The 21,899-nt window shown below is 41.9% G+C and overlaps 1 protein-coding gene across 5 annotated transcripts in view; it reads left to right on the top strand.

The window, feature by feature from the left end:
* Positions 1–2,605: 2,605 nt before the first annotated feature.
* The window catches only part of LOC121541584 (erbin), a 123,104-nt gene continuing 103,810 nt past the window's right edge, over positions 2,606–21,899 (top strand). For all 5 annotated transcript variants that reach the window (XM_041850704.2, XM_041850705.2, XM_041850706.2 and 2 more), the window contains exons 1-2: positions 2,606–3,210; positions 19,438–19,513. The gene's annotated coding sequence lies outside the window, so the exon portion shown is untranslated. The remainder of the gene's footprint in view (positions 3,211–19,437; positions 19,514–21,899) is intronic.

Genomic DNA, 21,899 nt, shown 5'->3' with positions numbered 1-21,899 from the left:
CCCCCCCCCCCCCCTCCCCTCTCTCTCACTCCAGATGACAATATGTTTTGCTTTTTATACAGTTTATATACCTGTTGTTATTGTATTGGAGTTACCATGTTGAATTGTGTTAATTGTTTGAGCACCATAATAGTAAGGTGGGAGTGTTCACTCACTTGAAACAGCGTGTTTTTGTGTGAGAAATGCTGTGCTACCTTTGTATTTGATGACTGTATAGTCTTATATACTGACAAAGCTGGGAACAGAAAAGACAACTGCAAAAGTATGGTCATTTCTACTTGGTCAATGTGAAAAGGTATCTAAAAAAAGATGACAATACTTGTGTTGTATGAAAATGTATGCACTCACTACTGTAAGTCGCTCTGGATAAGAGCGTCTGCTAAATGACTAAAATGTAAATGTGAAATTGTTATATTTTCAGTGAAAAGTACTTTAATCATAATGACACTTTCCATTAGTAGGCTTGTTACTACTACTAAGCTATTTGTGAATTAATAAAAGAACAATCCTCCTGCTTCTTGGTTTTTCACTGGTCATACTATCGGACCAACCTCAATAAAAAAAAACAGATCAACTACACCTTATGGAACAACGCGGACTGTGAAGAGACACATACACACACACGCTAGCACATGCACTCTACACACACTTACATTGTAATATTGTTGTATGGTGATATTATACATTTTGTGTTGTAGATAGATGATTAGGAAGTCCGGGGGGCAGGAGGAGGAGGCCGCTAGCTGCCTAGTGGTGGCTATTCGGCAGCCTGATGGTCTAGGGGTAGAAGCTATTAGCCAGTTTTTGCCATGATGCTCCTATACTGCCTGCATCTGGGTGATAGAAGCGAGGAGAACAGGCCATGAGGTCTGAGGTCCTTAATGATCTTCTTGGCCATCCCACGACACCTGGTTTTGTAGGTGTCCTGGAGGGCAGGCAGTGTGCACCCAATGGTGCATTTGGCTGAGCGTACCACCGTCTGTAGAGCCTTGCAGTCAGCGGCGGTGATACAGCCCAACAGCATGCTCTCAATGATGCTCCTGTAGAACACCGTGAGGGCCCTCGAGGACAGGCTGAATTTCTTCAGCCTCCTGAGGTTGAAGAGTCACTGTCATGTCTTCATCACCACAGTGTCTGTGTGGTTTAACCATTTCTGCTCCTCTGAGATGTGTATGCAGAGGAACTTGAAGTTTTTGACCGTCTCCACGGCGGTCTCGTTGATGAGGATGGGAGCGTGCCCAGCCTGGATCCTCCTGAAGTTCAGGTTGTTTACCTGGCATACAGGGAGTGGTATAATGATATGTACTGGCGTAATTACATTTTAATCATTTAGCATACGCTCTTATCCAGAGCGACTTACAGTTAGTGAGTGCATACATTATTTTTGTATTTTTTTCATACTGGCCCCCCGTGGGAATCAAACCCACAACCCTGGCGTTGCAAACACCATGCTCTACCAACTGAGCTACATCCCTGCCAGCCATTTCCTCATTGTGCGCCAGTCCATGGGTCTCCCGGTCGCGGCCGGCTACGACAGAGCCTGGATTCGAACCAGGATCTCTAGTGGCACAGCTAGCACTGCGATGCAGTGACTTAGACCACTGCGCCACTCGGGAGGTAATGGTGTTATATGATGTACTGTGTTATTTTTTAGTTTTTGAGTTTTTTTTGTGTTATGTGCCTTAATGTGTTTGGACCCCGGGAAGATTGGCAGCAGCTAGTGGGGATCCCTAATAAATACAAATACTTTTGTGTGTGTGTCCACAAGGGGGAGACAAAACATCATACAGCATCACACCACACTGACCATTGTACATTAAGGCCAGTTTCCAGGGTCCGGACCCAGATCAAGCCTTAACTAAAAAGCACTTCAATGGAGATTCTCAATTGGGCATGTTTTTCAGTCCAGAGGTAGATGTAATCCTGGTCTGGGAAACAGGCCATTGGTTTCCACTCTCTGGCTAAAGGCTGGAACATTGTAGAAAAATCACCTTTTGAAATAGAATTTGCCCACAAGGTGATGTATTAAACATATTCTTTCAAATGCTGTTCAAATTCGTTCAAATGCAGTATATGCTATTGCACTTGTAGCTACATTGATGTTCTTCAGTCTCTCTGTTGTATTTGGGAGTAATTTTTTATGTCATGTCACAACAACCCTTAGTTCCCAATGTATCTTCACAGGGGATCATTGGATCATTACTTGAATCTATTCAAATGGTGTCAACGATTATTACATCAAGGAAGGGAGGGGAAAAAACTAGATTATACATCAGTGACACATTCCATCACCATCATCACTTTACTGTTTGAGTGACTGTACCCCTTTGTCATGTGCATATCAGAGGACCTAATGCAAATCTTGTTCACAAAATAACAAATGGCCATTGTTTTCTGTTGTAAAATAACATCTAAAATAACCTTCCAAATAATTGTGAGCAGTAAAAAATCTACTGTAAAATATGTCCTAGCTACCTCTCCACAAAGCGTATTGGTGAACATAATTTACAAACGACTGATACACCATTTTCATTGGTTACACAATCATGCCCATCAGATGCAGGGTTGTCGTTGCCCCCACTGGATTTACTGACTGGGCTAGCGATACAGCAGCATACACTGGTGTTGGCGCGACAGACTGTGGCCAACTCTGTGTTTCATCGTGAATTGTAGCGTGTTCTTGCTACAAATAAGATGTATATATAATTTTTTGAATGGCAAAAAGAACGGGAGATTAGGATTTAAGACATTTGGTGCGGCGTTCTTAAAAGGAAAGGATTCTGTTTTCGTGGTGGTGGATTTTTTTTGTTGCCTTTTGTAGCTATTTCCTTGGCTGTTGTGGACATTTTGGATTCCTTCTTTTAATGTTCCCTTTTATATTTTTACCCAAAGTATCTTATAAAATCGAATGATTGGGTGTCCCCGTTTAGTTTAGTCATTACTTTTATTTTATTTTATTGCCTGACACACTGGACACTGTTTTTCAGCGAGACGCAAACTCGGAATGCTAAACAACTTTCGAGGGGATTGGTCTCGCGAAAGAATGCGTTTGCTAACTGGTTAGCTAGCCAGTTATGTAGCTAGCTAAGTGTACTTTGAGTGGATGCTTGGAGGGGAAAAACGTGTCGGCCGGCGAATGTATACAGTTTAAAAGTTTCGTGGATTTTAAACAATTTCCGGACTATATAACTAATTCGACACAATTTTACGGTAAGTGAAGTCAGCTAACGACACTTGTTATATTCCTATTACCACTTTGCTGTAACGCATTAGCTAGCTAGCTAGATTAGCTAGCAAACTAGCGGTTGGCTAGTGTGGTCGAGAGGGGAGGGGAGGGGAGGGGAGGGGGGGTAGTATTTTCGCTAACTTGCACTCTTCACAGGTGTATTTCCTTACGAAAGGGTTGGCTAGCTAACAATTACTCATGAAATGTCTTAGGCTAGTTAGCTATATTCTGCTATAGCAAACTAGATAGGTTGTTGATAGTTTTACAAACTGGAATATCACAATCTGCCAATTACTCTTGTTTTGTTTTCCAACACTGGAATGCCAAATCTACTGTCGACTTTCCACTGTAAGTATACAATCAAACTAGGTAGTATAGCTAGTAGGCGACCAACAGCCCAAGAATTGCAATCTGACAATGTTTCACACTAGCTAACATATTTGATAATGCAGTCTTTCCATAGGCGTGATACAGGTAAGAGGCACGAGTCCTGTTTATTGACAGTCAGTATAATGCGGAAGGAAATAAGAGGCCAATAAAACTGTAGTTAACGAAATTAAATGTATGTTGTTCATCACTTCATGTGACGAATACCTTCAGTTCGTGTTTTAGGACAGATGTCTTGACCTGTACTCGACATCTTGGTATTTTCATTAGCTTTCACCTTTACTAATAAGATTAGCTAGTATCCCAAGCTAATTTAAATCTGCTGGCTTTGATCCTGTATTTTAATGCAAGACAGTGAGGCTAATCTCTCGACGGATTTATGTGATATGATAACCTTAGTGGTAGAAATGTAGCTATCCAATGACATTCTCATTCTAGAATGATTAGCTAGCTAGAACCGGAACCCTGCAATGACTCTGGGATTTTAAAATGGGAGGTGAATTTCTATTTAATATGTAAACATCTATGATTTTGTATTATTTATACCGGATAAGTAGTCTAATACAAGCTTTACCAGTGTGCCACCGTATGGTTAGTCTATGCCAAGTAAAAGCTGTCTTTTTTTGCGACTGCTTTGTGTAACTTTTGTGGTTAGTGAGCTTAGAGAATTAGCAGGTGATGAATCTAGCTAACAAGATAAAGGTTGATTCAGCGGGATTGGTGGCACTTGGTAGGCAGGCTCGTCTTCACTGTGTATTATCAGGCTCAGGTTACTCAGCACCACCACACACACACACACACACACACACTCTTACCCAGGCCAAACTAACACCTCAGATTATTAGAACTGTCCAAAGGTGAACCTGTTGATATGACTATCTGAGCCATTCATTCATGGTTGTTTGTGGCAACTGGGAAGATGGTAATGGAAAAATGCAAGACACAGCACAGTTCAAGTCACACTGCTCAAGTCCTCTCGTTAAAAGGGTCCTGTAAAACAGCCAATTCAAACTTGGCACATGTTGAATTATTTTAATTATTTGACTGGGCTTGTTGGTAAGATTGATTGTGATTTGGTTTGAGACTGACCATGGTTTTGTTGAAGTCTTGTAGGCAAAGTGTAGGCTTTATTGTTTCCTTTCCTGGCATGTTCATACCGGTTACCAATGCAAGGTTTAATAAGATAAAGTGTATGAGGGTGATTTGATTGTATAATCAGATTTGACCAACCAAGCCTTGCTATAAGGAAGTAGGCCACTTGCATTTTGGTTAGCTCTAGATCAGTGATCACCAACCTTTTCTGAGTCAGTTCACTTTCACAGTCAAAAGCAAGCCGAGATCTACAGCTCAGATTTTTTTAAAACGTGACTTAAATGTAACATTTACATTTGACATTTTAGTCATTTAGCAGACGCTCTTATCCAGAGCGACTTACAGTTAGTGAGTGCATACCTAATAAAAACAGTTCTGAAGGAATGAGGTTTGTACAGTAGGCCTAATACATTATCACAGCATATTGGCTGGTCTTCCAATATTGTTTTTCTCAGACCATATTATATTTCAAAACTCGAGCGTTGATAACAAAATAGATCAGTGGGTGTAGCACTTGTGAGGCACAGCTGAGCATAAATTATTAAATAATTTGCTTTTTTTTATTTTACTGGACTGATGTTACCTGCATCTGATGGTCATGGTGCTTTCAAGACAACTGGGAACTCGGGGAAAATAAAGGAGGTCAAATCATGACGTCAGTGATCTTCAGGTTGGAAAGTCGGAGCTCTAGAAAGATGCCAGTGTTTCCGACTTGGAATTTCGAGATGGATGACCGTTCAAAGCGATTTTCTCAAGTCGGAGCTCGTGGCCACTCCAATACCTTGACTTTATGTCCTTAAACCATTTTGCCACAACTTTGGAAGTATGCTTGGGGTCATTGTCCATTTGCGACCAAGCTTTAACTTCCTGACTGATGTCTTGAGATGTTGCTTAAATTTATCCACATAATTTTCCTTCCTCATGATGCCATCTATTTTGTGAAGTGCACCAGTCCCTCCTGCAGCAAAGCACCCCCACAGCATGATGCTGCCACCCCCGTGCTTCACGGTTGGGATAGTGTTCTTCGGGTTGCAAGCAACCCCCTTTGTCCTCCAAACATAACAATGGTCATTATGGCCAAACAGTTCTTTGTCCCTTTGTGCAGTTGCAAATTGTAGTCTGGCTTTTTTATGGCGGTTTTGGAGCAGTGGCTTCTTCCTTGCTGAGCGGCCTTTCAGGTTATGTCGATATAGGACTTGTTTTACTGTGGATATAGATACTTTTGTACCTGTTTCCTCCAGCATCTTCACAAGGTCCTTTGCTGTTGTTCTGGGATTGATTTGCACTTTTCGCACCGAAGTACATTCATCTCTAAGAGACAGAAGGCGTCTCCTTCCTGAGCGGTATGACGGCTGCGTGGTCCCATGGTGTTTATACTTGCGTACTACTGTTTGTACAGATGAACGTGGTACCTTCAGGCGTTTGGAAATTGCTCCCAAGGATGAAACAGACTTGTGGAGGTCTTTTGATTTTCCCATGATGTCAAGCAAAGAGGCACTGAGTTAGGCTAATTGACATCAAGTTGAGTCAATCAGAAGCTTCTAAAGCCATGACATCCTTTTCTGGAATTTTCCAAGCTGTTTAAAGGCACAGTCAACTTAGTGTATGTAAACGTCTGACCCACTGGAATTGTGATACAGTGAATTATAAGTGAAATAATCTATCTGTAAACAATTGTTGGAAAAATTACTTGTGTCATGCACGAAGTAGATGTCCTAACCGACTTGCCAAAACTCTTGTTTGTTAACAAGAAAACACGGGCCCCATTATTTATAGAGACTGAGATATGCAATTTGTTGACACTACAACACAGTAAAGACTTGGATATGCATGTATGTTACATTTTCTGCTCTGTTTTGCTTGTTTACAGCAGGTCATTTCATAGGGAACTGTCGGAGGCGCTCTCGTATTGTTACATCAACAACATTTCAAGAATAAAGTACTATATGGGTTCTAACATGGCGGCCGTTCCAAAAGCTGGCCTAACTCTAGTTCAGTGGCTCTGCTCGCAATGGCCACCAGTCCACCCATTATGCCATCGTTGACTTTAATGGGGACGCCCACTCTATTCATTCTATTTCTATGGCTGTAAGCCTATCTTTGATCATGCCAGTTCCACTGGATCGCCTCTGTAAGTTACCAGCTGTATAAAATGATTATGTGGAGAGATTTCATGTGAACTCAGATTTTCCACAAAACACAACAGACAATTCTCCAATGGAAGACGCTGTGGCTATTTTGGGCAGACTCGCTGATTTCTGATTTGAGGAAGATGTGGATATTGACTTGCTCGATGGCCAAGAACTTGTGATGGGCCATATTTCTCTAACCACCCATGCATGTCACGCAAAAGTTGCAAAACAACACAGAAGAATATCAAAGGGCATTTCCAAAATAGGATATCGGTAGAGCAACACAAAGCTAGACACTCAATACAAAATGTTATGTCCCTGACAATGTTGTTGTAAGCACACCCCATTTATTTTCCCTTTGCCTTACTCAGTGTTTCTATCTCTGGACGTAATCAGTTGTTGTGCCACTATTTTAGCCCTCGCTCTCTCTCAACAAATAGTTATAGATTCATTGCTTCCTCAGCATGGCAAAAAGCTGACACGGCAGGCAACAATGATGCATAGAAGTTAAGAACCATCTCACCAGTCAAACCTTACCGTAGTGATTTATGGCATTTTCCATGGGGCCCTCTTCTGCTTAACAATGACCTGATCCTTTCCTCCCCCTGGAAAGGAAATATTTAGACGCATCCTCTAGATCCATTACTACAGAGCAATGCTTCGGGTCTGAGTGAATGTGTAAGTGCTATGGAATGTTTCCATTAAGATGTACTGAACCCTGTCTCTCGAGTGATAGTGTACAGTCGTGGTCAAAAGTTTTGAGAATTACACAAGTATTGGTCTTCACAAAGTTCGCTGCTTCAGTGTTATGAGATATTTTTGTCAGATGTTAATATGGTATACTGAAGTATAATTACAAGCATTCCATAAGTGTCAAAGGCTTTTATTGATAATTACATTAAGTTTATGCAAAGAGTCAATATTTGCAGTGTTGACCCTTCTTTTTCAAGACCTCTGTAATCCGCCCTGGCATACTGTCAATTAACTTCTGGGCCACATCCTGACTGGCAGCCCATTCTTGCATAATCAATGCTTGGAGTTTGTCAGAATTTGTGGGTTTTTGTTTGTCCACCCGCCTCTTGAGGATCGACCACAAGTTCTCAATGGGATTAAGGTCTTGGGAGTTTCCTGGCCATGGGGACCCAAATGTCGATGTTTTATTCCCCGAGTCACTTAGTTATCCCTTTTGACTTATGGCAAGGTGCTCCATCTTGCTGGAAAAGGAGAACAAGCTCTATTTTGGTTGCCTCTATTACATTCTAATGCCTTGATTCCATCTGAAATACACAGTTAAATTATTGAATACTTTAACAACTTTACTTTACAGATTGGTAAAATGAGTCGTGATATTGACTAGAAAGACATTTGCAATAAACATTTCTGGAAAATGGGGCTTGGGCGGAATACATTATATTCCGGGGTATTTGGATTAAAACGGGATGGATTTCAATACCATTGAAATCATTTCTATCATTCTCTATGAGGATTCCTTAGTACTTGTTTGCATTTTGGTAAGTGAAATGTTTTGGGCTTTGAGTACTTTTTAAATATATACCTGCAGTAAACGTGTTCTAGGTTATTGATAAAGCAGATCGCGTTCATCATGTTGCCTGTTAGATTATATTTCATTATGAAGCTTACCGGTACTAATTTCCCAAAACAGCGGTTTGAGCCAGTCACGTGTGTTTGTTTACAAAGAAGCACAATGAGCAAAATGGGCGCTTCGTGAGGTAAGTCAACACAACATAAGTGTGGTGATCAAGTTACACTTGTATGAAATTCACTACTGTTTTCCAGCTATATAGATTATAACTATGAAGTTAGCAAAGACCAGATGGGAGAGAATTTATTTGGTTATGTGGCTAACCTTAGCCTGCAAGATCAAGCTTCTTGGTAACAACAGCAGAGACAATCCCCTCCTGTTTTGTGTGTGCTGCAAACTGCGTTTTGAGATACTTGCATAACTACGTCCAAGTAATCAGTGTTCGCATGCGCTCATTAGCATTTACCTATGAGTGCCTTTAGAACTTGTTAGCATTTTGTTAACATTCTGTTAAGTGACATTCTTTGGCCTATTTTTACGTTAGTATAAAAAATGTACACCCCTTGTGTGCACTACCGGTAATACCGTATATCCCGGGATGGCACTGGCACAGTATTCAGGTATGGAAATCTGGATACCGCCCAACCATGAAAATGTATAAATTCAGTGTGTTAGATATCGTCTAGGCCTATATGATCAGGACTATTTTCTAAGTAAGAACCTTTTTTTAACATTAAACTGGTCTTCTCTTGAGATTCAAATCATATTTACAGTTTTACTGCAAGATATGAATTGCCAAAACTATGTTTGTTCTTCAAATAATGTATTTTATTGTCTCTGCTGCTGTGGACACTTAGGGTAAGGAAACCAATGTGTCATTTTGTAATTTCGGTGAACTAGCTTATCCCTTTTAACAGTTTGGCCTGTCAATCAATCACTGTGGGTGGGCTTGTCAGAGGAGGGGGCAGGATGTTTGTTTGAGTCACAGAGTTGGTAGGGTTTCAGAGTCAGACCTGTCGATCAATCACTGTGGGAGGGACTTTGAGGGAAGGCGGTAGATTAGTAATCTATTCGGGAAAAACCAGTAATGTCTCCCCTTTTAAATTGAATTTATTGTGACAAAACTAGATCTAGTCTACTCTTTCAAATATTTTCAGGGGGAGGACACCTAGACCCCTGCCAGATTGTGCACCCCCATTTTTAGACAGTCAGGCGCCCATGAATAGACCTACATGTATGATTTGTAAAATTAAGTAAGTGTTAAAAATATGCTTTGCTACAAAGAAAGCAGCAGTTGACTACTCCGCTGTCGAAACTTTAATCAAATCAGTAGGCCTATCAATATCTTTAATAATACCATATAAGTATCATGACATTAGCTTTTATAACCTTCAATCTGTTCTTTAATCATCTTTTGGACCAGAATGAGGCTCTCCTCTACCTATTGTTCTTGCTTCGAGGATTCAACATCTTCGTCAAATGTTTTCATAATTTATCTGCAGATAATCGCCAAAAAGCAGTAGTAGCCTACCAGTAGGCAAATTAGGGAGCCAAATCAATTGCTCTCTCATAATGCAATTTGGTTCAGTTCACCGAAAAGATCTGTTCAAAAGGAGATGTTCATTTGCAAACTATCCATCACTTGGTTTCAAGTTCCTTGGCGTACACATCACTGACAAAGTGAAATGGTCCACCCACGCAGACAGTGTGGTGAAGAAGGCGCAACAGAGCCTCTTCAACCTCAGGAGGCTGAAGAAATTTGGCTTGGCACCTAAAACCCTCACAAACTTTTACAGATGCACAATTGAGAGCATCCTGTCGGGCTGTATCACTGCCTGGTACGGCAACTGCACCGCCCGCAACCGCAGGGCTCTCCAGAGGGTGGTGCGGTCTGCCGACCGCATTACCGGGAGCAAACTACCAGCCCTCCAATACACCTACAGCACCCGATGTCACAGGAAGGCCAAAAAGATCATCAAGGACATCAACAACCCGAGCCACTGCCTGTTCACCCCGCTATCATCCAGAAGGCAAGGTCAGTACAGGTGCATCAAAGCTGGGACCGAGAGAATGAAAAACAGCCTCTATCTCAAGGCCATCAGACTGTTGAAAAGCCATCACTAGCACATTAGAGGCTGCTGCTGCCTATTGCAGTCACTGACCACTTTAATAATGTTTACATATCTTGCACTACTCATCATATGTATATACTGTATTCTATTCTATAATATTCTACTGTATCTTAGTCCATGCCCCTCTGTCATTGCTTGGCCATATATGTATATATTCTTAAATTCCATTCCATTCCATTACTAGATTTGTGTGTATTGGGTATATGTTGTGAAATTGTTAAATATTACTTGATAGATATTACTGCACTGTCGGAGCTAGAAGAACAAGCATTTCGCTACACCCGCAATAACATCTGCTAAACACATGTATGTGACAAATCAAATGTGATTTGATTTGACGAGTCACTTTAGCGGTCACTGGCAAGTCTTGACATGGGCTTCGAATCCTAGGAAAATACAGACAAGATCTTTGGTTTACTTGTCCCGATGCGATTACATAGACATATAACTACGTTGTATGATTTATGAATAGCAAAGGGATGAAGAATATTTATTTATTCAGGCAGTTCGACACCTTTTTATAAACTAGTAAACACATGCTGTTCTGTCGTCAGATAGCCTATGCGCGCGACTCTGTGGCTGGCTATACAGTCGTGGTCAAAGGTTTTGAGAATGACAAAAATATTAATTTTCACAAAGTCTGTTGCCTCAGTTTTTATGATGGCAATTTAAATATACTCCAGAATGTTATGAAGAGTGATCAGATGAATTGCAATTAATTGCAAAGTCCCTCTTTGCCATGAAAAAAACATTTCCACTGTATTTCAGCCCTGCCACAAAAGGACCAGCTGACATCATGTCAGTGATTCTCTCGTTAACACAGGTGAGTGTTGACGAGGACAAGGCTGGAGATCACTCTGTCATGCTGATTGAGTTAGAATAACAGACTGGAAGCTTTTAAAGGAGGGTGGTGCATGAAATCATTGTTCTTCCTCTGTTAACCATGGTTACCTGCAAGGAAACACGTGCCATCATCATTGCTTTGCACAAAAAGGGCTTCACAGGCAAGAATATTGCTGCTAGTAAGATTGCACCTAAATCAACCATTTATCGGATCATCAAGAACTTCAAGGAGAGAGGTTAAATTGTTGTGAAGAAGGCTTCAGGGCGCCAAAGAAAGTCCAGCAAGCGCCAGGACCGTCTCCTAAAGTTGATTCAGCTGCGGGATCGGAGCACCCCCAGTGCAGAGCTTGCTCAGGAATGGCAGCAGGCAGGTGTGAGAGCATCTGCACGCACAGTTAGGCAAAGATGTTTGAAGGATGGCCTGGTGTCAAGAAGGGCAGCAAGGAAGCCACTTCTCTCCAGGGAAAACATCAGGGACAGACTGATATTCTGAAAAAGGTACAGGGATTGGACTGCTGAGGACTGGGGTAAAGTCATTTTCTCTGATGAATCCCCTTTCCGATTGTTTGGGGCATCCGGAAAAAAGCTTGTCTGGAGAAGAAAAGGTGAGCGCTACCATCAGTTCTGTGTCATGCCAACAGTAAAGCATCCTGAGACCATTCATGTGTGGGGTTGCTTCTCAGCCAAGGGAGTGGGCTCACTCACAATTTTGCCTAAGAACACAGCCATGAATAAAGAATGGTACCAACACATCCTCCGAGAGCAACTTCTCCCAACCATCCAAGAACAGTTTGGTGATGAACAATGCCTTTTCCAGCATGATGGAGCACCTTGCCAATAAGCAAAAGTGATAACTAAGTGGCTCGCGGAACAAAACACAATATATACAGTACCAGTCAAAGGTTTGGACACACCACCTCATTCCAGGGTTTTTCTTTATTTTTAAAATGTTCTACATTGTAGAATAATAGTGAAGACATCAAAACTATGAAGAATATATTATATTATATGTATGTATGTATGTGTGTGTGTGTGTGTGTGTGTGTGTGTGTGTGTGTGTGTGTGTGTGTGTGTTATTTCAAAGTAGCCACCCTTTGCCTTGATGACAGCTTTGCAGACTCTTGGCATTCTCCCAACCAGCTTCATGAGGTAGTCGCCTTGAATGCATTTCAATTAACAGGTCTGCCTTGTTAAAAGTTAATTTGTGGATTTATTTTCCTCCTTAATGCATTTGCGCCAATCAGTTGTATTGTGACAAGGTAGGGGTGGTATACAGAAGATAGCCCTATTTGGTAAAAGACTAAGTCCATATTATGGCAAGAACAGCTCAAATAAGCTAAGAGAAACAACAGTCCATCATTACTTTAAGACATGAAGGTCAGTCAATCATGAATATTTCAAGAACTTTTAAAGTTCCTTCAGTGCAGTCGCAAAAACCATCAAGCACTATGATGAAACTGGCTCTCATGAGGACCGCCACAGGAAAGGAAGACCCAGAGTTACCTCTGCTGCAGAGGATAAATTAATTAGTTAACTGCACCTCAGATTGCAGCCCAAATAAATGCTTCACAGAGTTCAAGTAACAGACACATCTCAACATCAACTTTTCAGAGGAGACTGCGTGAATCAGGCCTTCATAGTTGAATTTCTGCAAAGAAACCACTACTAAAAAGGACACTAACAATAAGAAGAGACTTGCTTGGGCCAAGAAACACAAGCAATGGACATTAGACCGGTGGAAATCTGTCCTTTGGTCTGATGAGTCCAAATGTGAGATTTTTGGTTCCAACCGCCGTGTCTTTGTGAGACGCAGAGTAGGTGAACGGATGATCTCTGCATGTGTGGTTCCCACCGTGAAGCATGGAGGAGGTGTGATGGTGTTGGGGTGCTTTGCTGGTGACACTGCTGTGATTTATTTAGAATTCAAGGCACACTTAACCAGCATGGCTACCACAGCATTCTGCAGCGATACACTATCCCTTCTGGTTTGGGCTTAGTGGGACTATCATTTGTTTTTCAACAGGACAATGACCCAACACACCTCCAGGTTGTGTAAGGGCTATTTGACCAAGAAGGAGAGTGATGGAGTGCTGCATCAGATGACCTGGCCTCCACAATCACCCGACCTAACCAAATTGAGATGGTTTGGGATGAGTTGGACCGCAGAGTGAAGGAAAAGCAGCCAACAAGTGCTCAGCATATGTGGGAACTCCTTCAAGACGGTTGGAAAAGCATTCATCATGAAGCTGGTTGAGAGAATGCCAAGATGGTGCAAAGCAAAGCTGTGGCTATTTTGACGAATCTCAAATATAAAAAATGTTGATGAATGAGTAGGTGTCCAAACATTTGACTTGTACTGTATGTATAACAAAAAATAAACGCATCATGTAAAGTGTTGATTTCATGAGCTGAAATAAAAGATCCCAGAAATGTTCCATGTGCACAAAAAGCTTATTTCCCTCAAATTTTGTACACAAATTTGTTTATATCCCTGTTAGTGAACATTTCTCCTTTGCCAAGATAATCCATCCCACTGGACAGGTGTGGCATATCAAGAAGCTGATTAAACAGCATGATCATTACACAGGTGCACTTTGTGCTGGGGACAATAAAAGGCCATTCTAAAATGTGCGGTTGTCGTTACACAATACAATGCCACAGATTCTCAAGTTTTGAGGGCGCGTGCAATTGGCATGCTGACGACAGGAATGTCTACCAGAGCTGTTGCCAGATAATTTAATGTTAATTTCTCTACCATAAGCCGCCTCCAACTTCGTTTTAGAGAATTTGGCAGTACGTCCAACCGGTCTCGCAACCGCAGACCACGTGTAACCATTCCAGCCCAGGACATCCACATCCGGCTTCTTCACCTGGGGGATCGTCTGAGACCAGCCACCCGGACAGCTGATGAAACTGAGGAGTATTTCTGTCGGTAATAAAACAAATTCTGATTGGCTGGACCTGGCTCCCCAGTGGGTGGGCCTGGCTCCCAAGTCTGTGGGCCTATGCCCTCCCAGGTCCACCCATGGCTGCGCCCCTACCCAGTCATGGGAAAACCATAGATTAGGGCCTATTTTATTTATTTCAGTTGACTGATTTCCTTATATGAACTGTAACACAGTAAAATCGTTAATTGTTTTATGTGTTTTATATTTTTATTCAGTGTATATATATATCACCCATTTTATCTGCTGCCAGTGACGACAGCTTTCGAACAGTTGGATCTTTTTATCTGCGTCCTTAAGAATAACCACAAGCCTGCTCTCTCTCCCATACTCCCTCTCTTTAATCTGAATCACTTTAGAATTTACATTGAAACCCCATTCATCATCTGTGGGGACTGGCCTTTTCGACTGCTAATGTATCAGTGTCCCCCCTGTAGCACAGCAAAGTGACTGTTCCCCTGTGGCTCTTCTCTAGAAGATGGGGCCTATTTTAGTCCCTTTGGCTTTGGCAGTGTCAAGTTCACTGTCCACCCCTTTCACTGATTTCCCCGTCCATCTGCCCTTCGTTCAACACATCAAAAGCCAGTTAACTGACATTTATCAAACTGGAAGTCATCAGGAGCCCCCAGAGAATGCTTTTATCTCTTTTCATTGGGTTGTGTGGCTTTGTCAACAAAACCAAAGCATATTTATAGTGCGACACCATGGCAGTTTATTTTTGCTCCTGGTCCCGGTGGGCTGCAGTGTGGGTGGGGGATTTTGCCCCAGCACTATGTCTTGACGATTAGTAAAAACAGGTGTTCTAGGCTAGCGCTAGGCTGCAAGTGGACAAAAGCCTGCATACACTCACAGGGTTGAGAGAACACTGCACTGAGTAAACAAATGCCCTTTAAGGTGTTCGGCCTATTAAACCCCAAGTCGATTTGAAGTACATACTGTAGGCCTACTGCTACTGTCCCCGAGTCAAGAGAATGGCAGTTTGCCAGTTTCACTTGATGTCTGGCTGGCTGGTGTAAATAGAAACCTCATAGCTCTTGTTCCTTAACTTACTCCCACCCCATGTAGGCGCAGAGGGTGTCTTAAAACCAGGGCAGTAATTCACTGGAGTTTGTGGAATGCTATTTTCTCATTGCTGTGTTCGGGTTGCTGAAGGAGGAACGAGCCGTCAACATTTTAGAAAGGTTTTCATTGTGTGTGTGTGCCAAGTCAGCAGGGATGGGAACGGTTGTTGGATTAGTGAGGATAGTGCTTTGTTCACTGGAGGACTCGGACACATGATGGTGTTCAGCACCGGTCGCTCAACTCGGAACCAACGGAAGCCCTGGGTCGGACCAGTACAGCTCAACTACAGACACTGACCCGTATGTTGCTGAGGAGACTGGGCTGTTTGATAAAATGGCCAACAGGAGGATTATATACAGTAAAAAACAGAATGTTTATTGATAGGCCTGTGTCTGAGCAGATAGCACATTCAAACTGGCTTTTTTAAACGGAAAGCGGCCGATAGCACTATAGTGTTCTCAGAAGTATTGATGCTCACATTTAAATGGTGCCCCATTTTTCATTTCTGGGGGTCCTTTGGGTTTGCTTTGTAAGACATTTCAGAGAGTGATACTGGGACATTAATTTAGAATAGCGTTTGATTCATTTTGTATACAGAGATGAGCCCGAGGCATTGATAGAGCTTTGTTTACGTCGGTGTGTGAAAGATAATGATGTGTGTTAGGAGGGGTGAAAGCCTTGGCAGCTGTACACAAGTTGTTGTTGTTGAAAGAGGCAACACAAAATCCCCTTCACTCGGCTGTGTTGGGCTAAATAAACCATTATCTCACAGATGACAGACAGTGTCAGAACTAACCGTTAGATTGATGTGATAGCGAATAGTTCCATTCCCCTTATCTCACACCTTTCTGAATCTGTGCATGATCTCATTTACAATAGACTGTGTGCAATGACGTTTCCCCAGTCTATACGTTATACTGTCCATGATGTTGAATTCAGCATCTTTTGCTGAATATTCTGTTTGATGTGCTGGTTGATGTTTGTTTGCCATCACTCGCCACACCAGCCGATTATGCCTCGATGCGCATTTTGAAAAGTAGCCAATAGCCCCTTTTAATATCAGCCAAAAACCCATTCTTGGTAGGCGATTTGCAAGATTTTGTGGACTTTATAATATAGCCCTAATATTTGTCGGGAGTTGTCAGTTTGCGTAACATTTGACATGCCAGTCTGTCAAATTTAACTCACATCTGTGCACTGCCTCTCCCTACTGATTTGCCTGCCTCTGTGACCCACTTTAGAGAACATCTGTCTCTCACTCCCTCTCTCCCTTCCTCCCCTTTTCACTACTACTGCATGACTGTTACACATTCACAAACCCAAATCCTTCTTATTTTATATTGAGTTGCTATACCGAGAGACAATCAAGGAGCATATTTATGCATAAGCACACAACAATATAACATGTAGCCTAAACACGTGTAAGGGATGACCCAGACCGAGGTCTACGCAGTACACACTGCGTCCATTGTAATGGTAGGCTATCTCCTGCTCTTCCCCTCACCACACTGTCCTCCACTGCTCCAGTTTTGCCTAATGCTCTGCCCTGTACATGTGATGGCGTCTGCTAGATGCAGGTCAGACAGACAAGCTCACCAGGTTGCTTAGCTCTTTTTCGCTTCACAGCACATCAGAGGGAGAGTACTACAGTAACCCCATTTTATAATTGTGTGTGTGCACCTGTGAGTGGTGCGTGCGTGAGTTCTTGTGTGTGTGCATATATATGCACAGTCGGTGTGTGTACTGTAGGCCTATAATTGGATACTGTGTGTGTGTGGCCACAGGAAATCCTTAACACATGACAGACATAAAAGCCCCCCGGAGGAAGTGGAGCAGAAAGAAAAAAGTGGCAATGATGCAGCCCAAGAGTGTGCTCAGCTGACTGTGAGAGTCAGGGCCTGGGTGCAATTAAAACCCCTCACACACACACACTGCGTTGGGCTGCACTGTAGCTCCATTGTGCTGTATCGGCACAGGGACAGTCAGGGGGCGGGGAATGAGCCCAGTGCTGATTGGGTTTGTCTCAGATCAGCTGGCAAGGCCACGGGCCCCAATGACATGAACAGGCAGACAATACTGGCCTGATGTAGGGCATGCTACGCTGGGCTGAGAGGGATGATGATGATGATGATCCCAGGGTTTTTTCTACATCAAAAAGGGGCTTAGGTAGTGGGCGTGGCAGGGGGTGTGGCAATGGCCGCGGTTTAAGCCAATTTCTTTTAATTCTACATGGAGCTGAGAAAATTGTGCAGTTTTAAAGCCAATTTCCTGCAATTCTATGCATTTTGCAATGACTAATGCTGTGTTATTTTGCTAACAAAATCAATACTGCTACATTATTGTTTTGGGAATTTTTCAATTCTCCTTGACTGTTTAGCTTTTATTTTGGTGATTTGTTAGTTCTCAAAGATTATATTATTTACAAATATATAGGTCCATTATCTTTTCTACATACTTAATATCTGGTTTAAGTTTACACTGGAAGTGTTTTCCCACCCCCCAAAATATAGACTTTCAATGGCAAAAAACTCCCTGGATACTATTGAGCCCCATCCTGTGTGGGTGTTATACACTCTGTATTCTATAACCACAGTATAGCCAATTAGGACTTACTGGCTACCCTAGGCTGTGTATGTTAATGCTACTTTATTCCTGTGGCTTTCCAAGTTTAGGATAAAGCATACTCTAGCCCCAATCTTGACAAAACAGACAGCTAATCTAGCAATGTTTTTGAGACGACAAAGAACAGGTGCAGCCTAAACAAGCCTAGTTGTTCCTCCATAATAGAAGAATAGGATAGTATCATTAATTTGCCCACAACAACAGTGGAGGATTATTATAATGCGATATGCATTATTCAGAATAAAATATTCGGACTAGTTTTGAACTAGAGGGACTTTGTCAAACAGGATACATTTTTGTGACAAGTAAATAAATGTCGCAGTCCTGTTGGTTGCCTACAAACAATGTAATGTATATTTCTCATCCCACTCCCTGCCTTAGTCATAATAATACAGCTATTGTCATCCATCTGACATCTCACAAATGTTTCATTCATCAATAGTCTATTCTTGCATGTCCTTACAAAAATGCAATAATGGGCTAGTTTCCATTTAGTTCACATGCATTAAAGATAGCTTATTAGGCTACATTGACTATTGAATCAAATTGTAAACACAGCTTACCTTTTGTGAGTTGTATAAGTCATTGTTGCCCAAGATATAGGTTATTTTGCATATTTTAAGTTTATTGTAGAAATTCAATTTGGGGGGGGGTCAAATGAAATGTAGGCCTATGCACTACCTCAGAGAAACCTTCAGACTGGGGGATGGTGAAATCCTGGACTCCTAGCTCCGGAGTATCACTGGATGATATTCGGAGAAAGTGTTACTATGAGCTCTTTTGCAAAAGCCTTACATCAGGCCCCCCTATCTTTCTCCATATTGGTTTAAGTAGATAAAGATAACTTGGCTCAGATAATCCTGCCTAATCAGGGTTTTTTCTGTATAGAAAACCAACACCGGCCGCCAATGTTCAAACACTAAAAAATGTTTAATGTTAACTTCAGTGTAAACTTAAATGACTAAAACCAGATATGTAGAAAATATAATGGACCATATATATATATTAATAAGATCATCTTTGAGAACTAGCAATCACCTAAATAAAAGCTAGACAGCCAGGGAGAATCTAAAATTTCACAAATTATGCATTCAGAAGTATTTTGGTCATGGCATGGGGGCCCCCATTGATTTTGTTTTCATGTTTGACTCACTCAGATAGCATAAACTGTGTAGAATTGCAGCAAATTAGCTTTTAAAAAAGCAACATTTTGTCAATACGGCCAACGGGGGCCTCTAAAATGTTCGGTCGACAACCGCATCATTGGCCACGCCCATGGCCATGACCCCGCCACACCCATCACCTAAGCCCCATTTTGATCCAGAAAAACCCCTACTAATAAGATAAGGTTAATGGGCCAATAACGGGTCATTTTAGGCCTAACGCAAAGATTGAGAAGATTTACCGTAGGTGCATCTGTACGTAACACAGTGAATCTGCTTATTCCCTCCAGATAAGCACCTGTGCTGCTGTTGGGTCTTTCACCTGCCATCAGCTGGGATCCAGGGGCCTAAGTCATAAATGACAAGGTAAGAAAAACATTGCAGTGTAGACAGCCCATGTTTATATTTTCCTGTTTACTATAGTCAACATTCCGATTGGCTGGTTAAAGCCATGTGTGGCTACTATAAGTCATACAGTGATGATAAGCTACCTACTGGGCTTGACTGTGAAACTCACTCTGTACAACATGGCTCTGGTTAACATCGTGACTGATCAAGGCAGGAATTCTGGAAAGTGGTGGCGTTGAATGATAAAGAAGCGTTTTTTTGGACAACCTCCATCCTTTCTGTAACAATGCAATCCAGGGATTCTCCATAGCCTAGTGTGCCATAGCTAGGGCCTTATAAAATCTGTGTTGCTCACAGAATCCAGACATTAAAACAGAATTCAACAATATTTAAATATGTATTGAACTTAGTAGGAAATCAACTAAATGTATTGAAGTTATTAGAAAATTCATTAATTTGCCCAAGATTATCAAATCAAATTGTCACATGCTTCATAAACAACAGGTGTAGACTAACAGTGAAATACTTACTTACAGGTCCTTTTCCAACAATGCAGAGTTAACGATAAACAAAAAAAAACATAGAAATAGTGACACGAGGAAAAAATACACAGTGAATAACAAGTAAAAATAACATGGCTATTCGTGCAGGGGTACGAGATAATTGAGGTAGCTATGTACATATAGGCAGGGTTAAAGTGTGTGTGTGTTTATTTATTTAGATATCTAGTACCAGTCAAAGTTTGGACACCTACACATTCCAGGGTTTTTATTTTAGTTTTGTAATGTTCTACATTGTAGAATAATAGTGAACATATCAAAACTATGAAATAACACATATGGAATCATGTAGTAACCAAAAAGGTGTTAAACAAATCAAAATATATGTTCTTCAAAGTAGCCACCCTTTGCCTTGATGACAGCTTTGCACACTCTAGGCATTCTCTCAACCAGCTTCATGAGGTAGTCACCTGGAATGCATTTCAATTAACAGGTGTGCCTTGTTAAAAGTTAATTTGTGGAATTTCTTTCGTTCTTAATGCGTTTGAGCCAATCAGTTGTGCTTTGACAAGGAAGGGTGGTATACAGAAGATAGCCCTATTCGGTAAAAGACCAAGTCCATATTATGGCAAGAACAGCTCAAATTAGCAAAGGTCAGTCAATCCGGAAAATGTCAAGAACTTTTAAAGTTTCTTCAAGTGCAGTCGCAAAAACCAGCAAGTGCTATGATGAAACTGACTCATGAGGACCGCCACAGGAAAGGAAGACCCAGAGTTACCTCTGCTGCAGAGGATACATTCATTAGTTAACTGCACCTCAGATTGCAGCCCAAATAAATGCTTCACAGAGTTTAAGTAACAGACACATCTCAACATCAACTGTTCAGAGGAGACTGCGTGAATCAGGCCTTCATGGTCGAATTGCTGCAAAGAAACCACTACTAAAGGACACCAATACGAAGAAGAGGCCTGCTTGGGCCAAGAAAAATTAGCGATGGACATTAGACCCGTGGAATTTTGTCCTTTGGTCTGGAGTCTAAATTTGATATTTTTGATTCCAACCATCGTGTCTTTGTGAGACTCAGAGTAGGTGAACGGATGATCTCCGCATATGTGGTTCCCACCGTGAAGCATGTAGGAGGAGGTGTGATGGTGTGGGCGTGCTTTGCTGGTGATTTATTTAGAATTCAAGGCACACTTAACCAGCATGGCTACCACAGCATTCTGCAGCGATACGCCATCTCATCTGGTTTGGTCTTAGTGGGACTATCATTTGTCTTTCAACAGGACAATGACCCAACACACCCCCAGGCTGTGAAAGGGCTATTTGACCAAGAAGGAGAATGATGGAGTGCTGTATCAGATGACCTGGCCTCCACAATCACCCGACCTCAACCCAATTGAGATGGTTTGGGATGAGTTGGACTGCAGAGTGAAAGAAAAGCAGCCAACAAGTGCTCAGCATATGTGGGAACTCCTTCAAGACTGTTGGAAAAGCATTCCAGGTGAAGCTGGAATGAGCTGATTGACTCTCTGCTAGACTAACAAAAAACCCATCATATCTGGCCCTGTGCCCTCTCTGAATCGTGGCATTGAACAAAACACGTTTTATAAGGAGGATCCTTTCACCGTATTATAAGGCTGCTTTGAGACAATGATTGGCAATGACCCAAGCCCAGCTCAGCTAATCCCTACCATTGTGATGCAGAGTTGTCAAAATGCTTCAGCAAATGTACTTTACATCAGGGGCGTCGGTAGACACAATGTGGGTAACCTGGTTTGTGTCCCTTTAGCTGCCCTGGGTGCCTCTGCTGATCCTGCAGCTGTTGTGTGCAATGATCATGTGCCTAGGAACCAGATTTATACTGTTAGCACTGAGCCGGTGTGCCAGAGGAGGCAGTCCAC

This window comes from Coregonus clupeaformis, chromosome 27 (genome assembly GCF_020615455.1).
Source record: "Coregonus clupeaformis isolate EN_2021a chromosome 27, ASM2061545v1, whole genome shotgun sequence".
NCBI classification, from domain to species: domain Eukaryota; kingdom Metazoa; phylum Chordata; class Actinopteri; order Salmoniformes; family Salmonidae; genus Coregonus; species Coregonus clupeaformis.
This window is presented reverse-complemented; position numbering and strand designations above follow the sequence as displayed.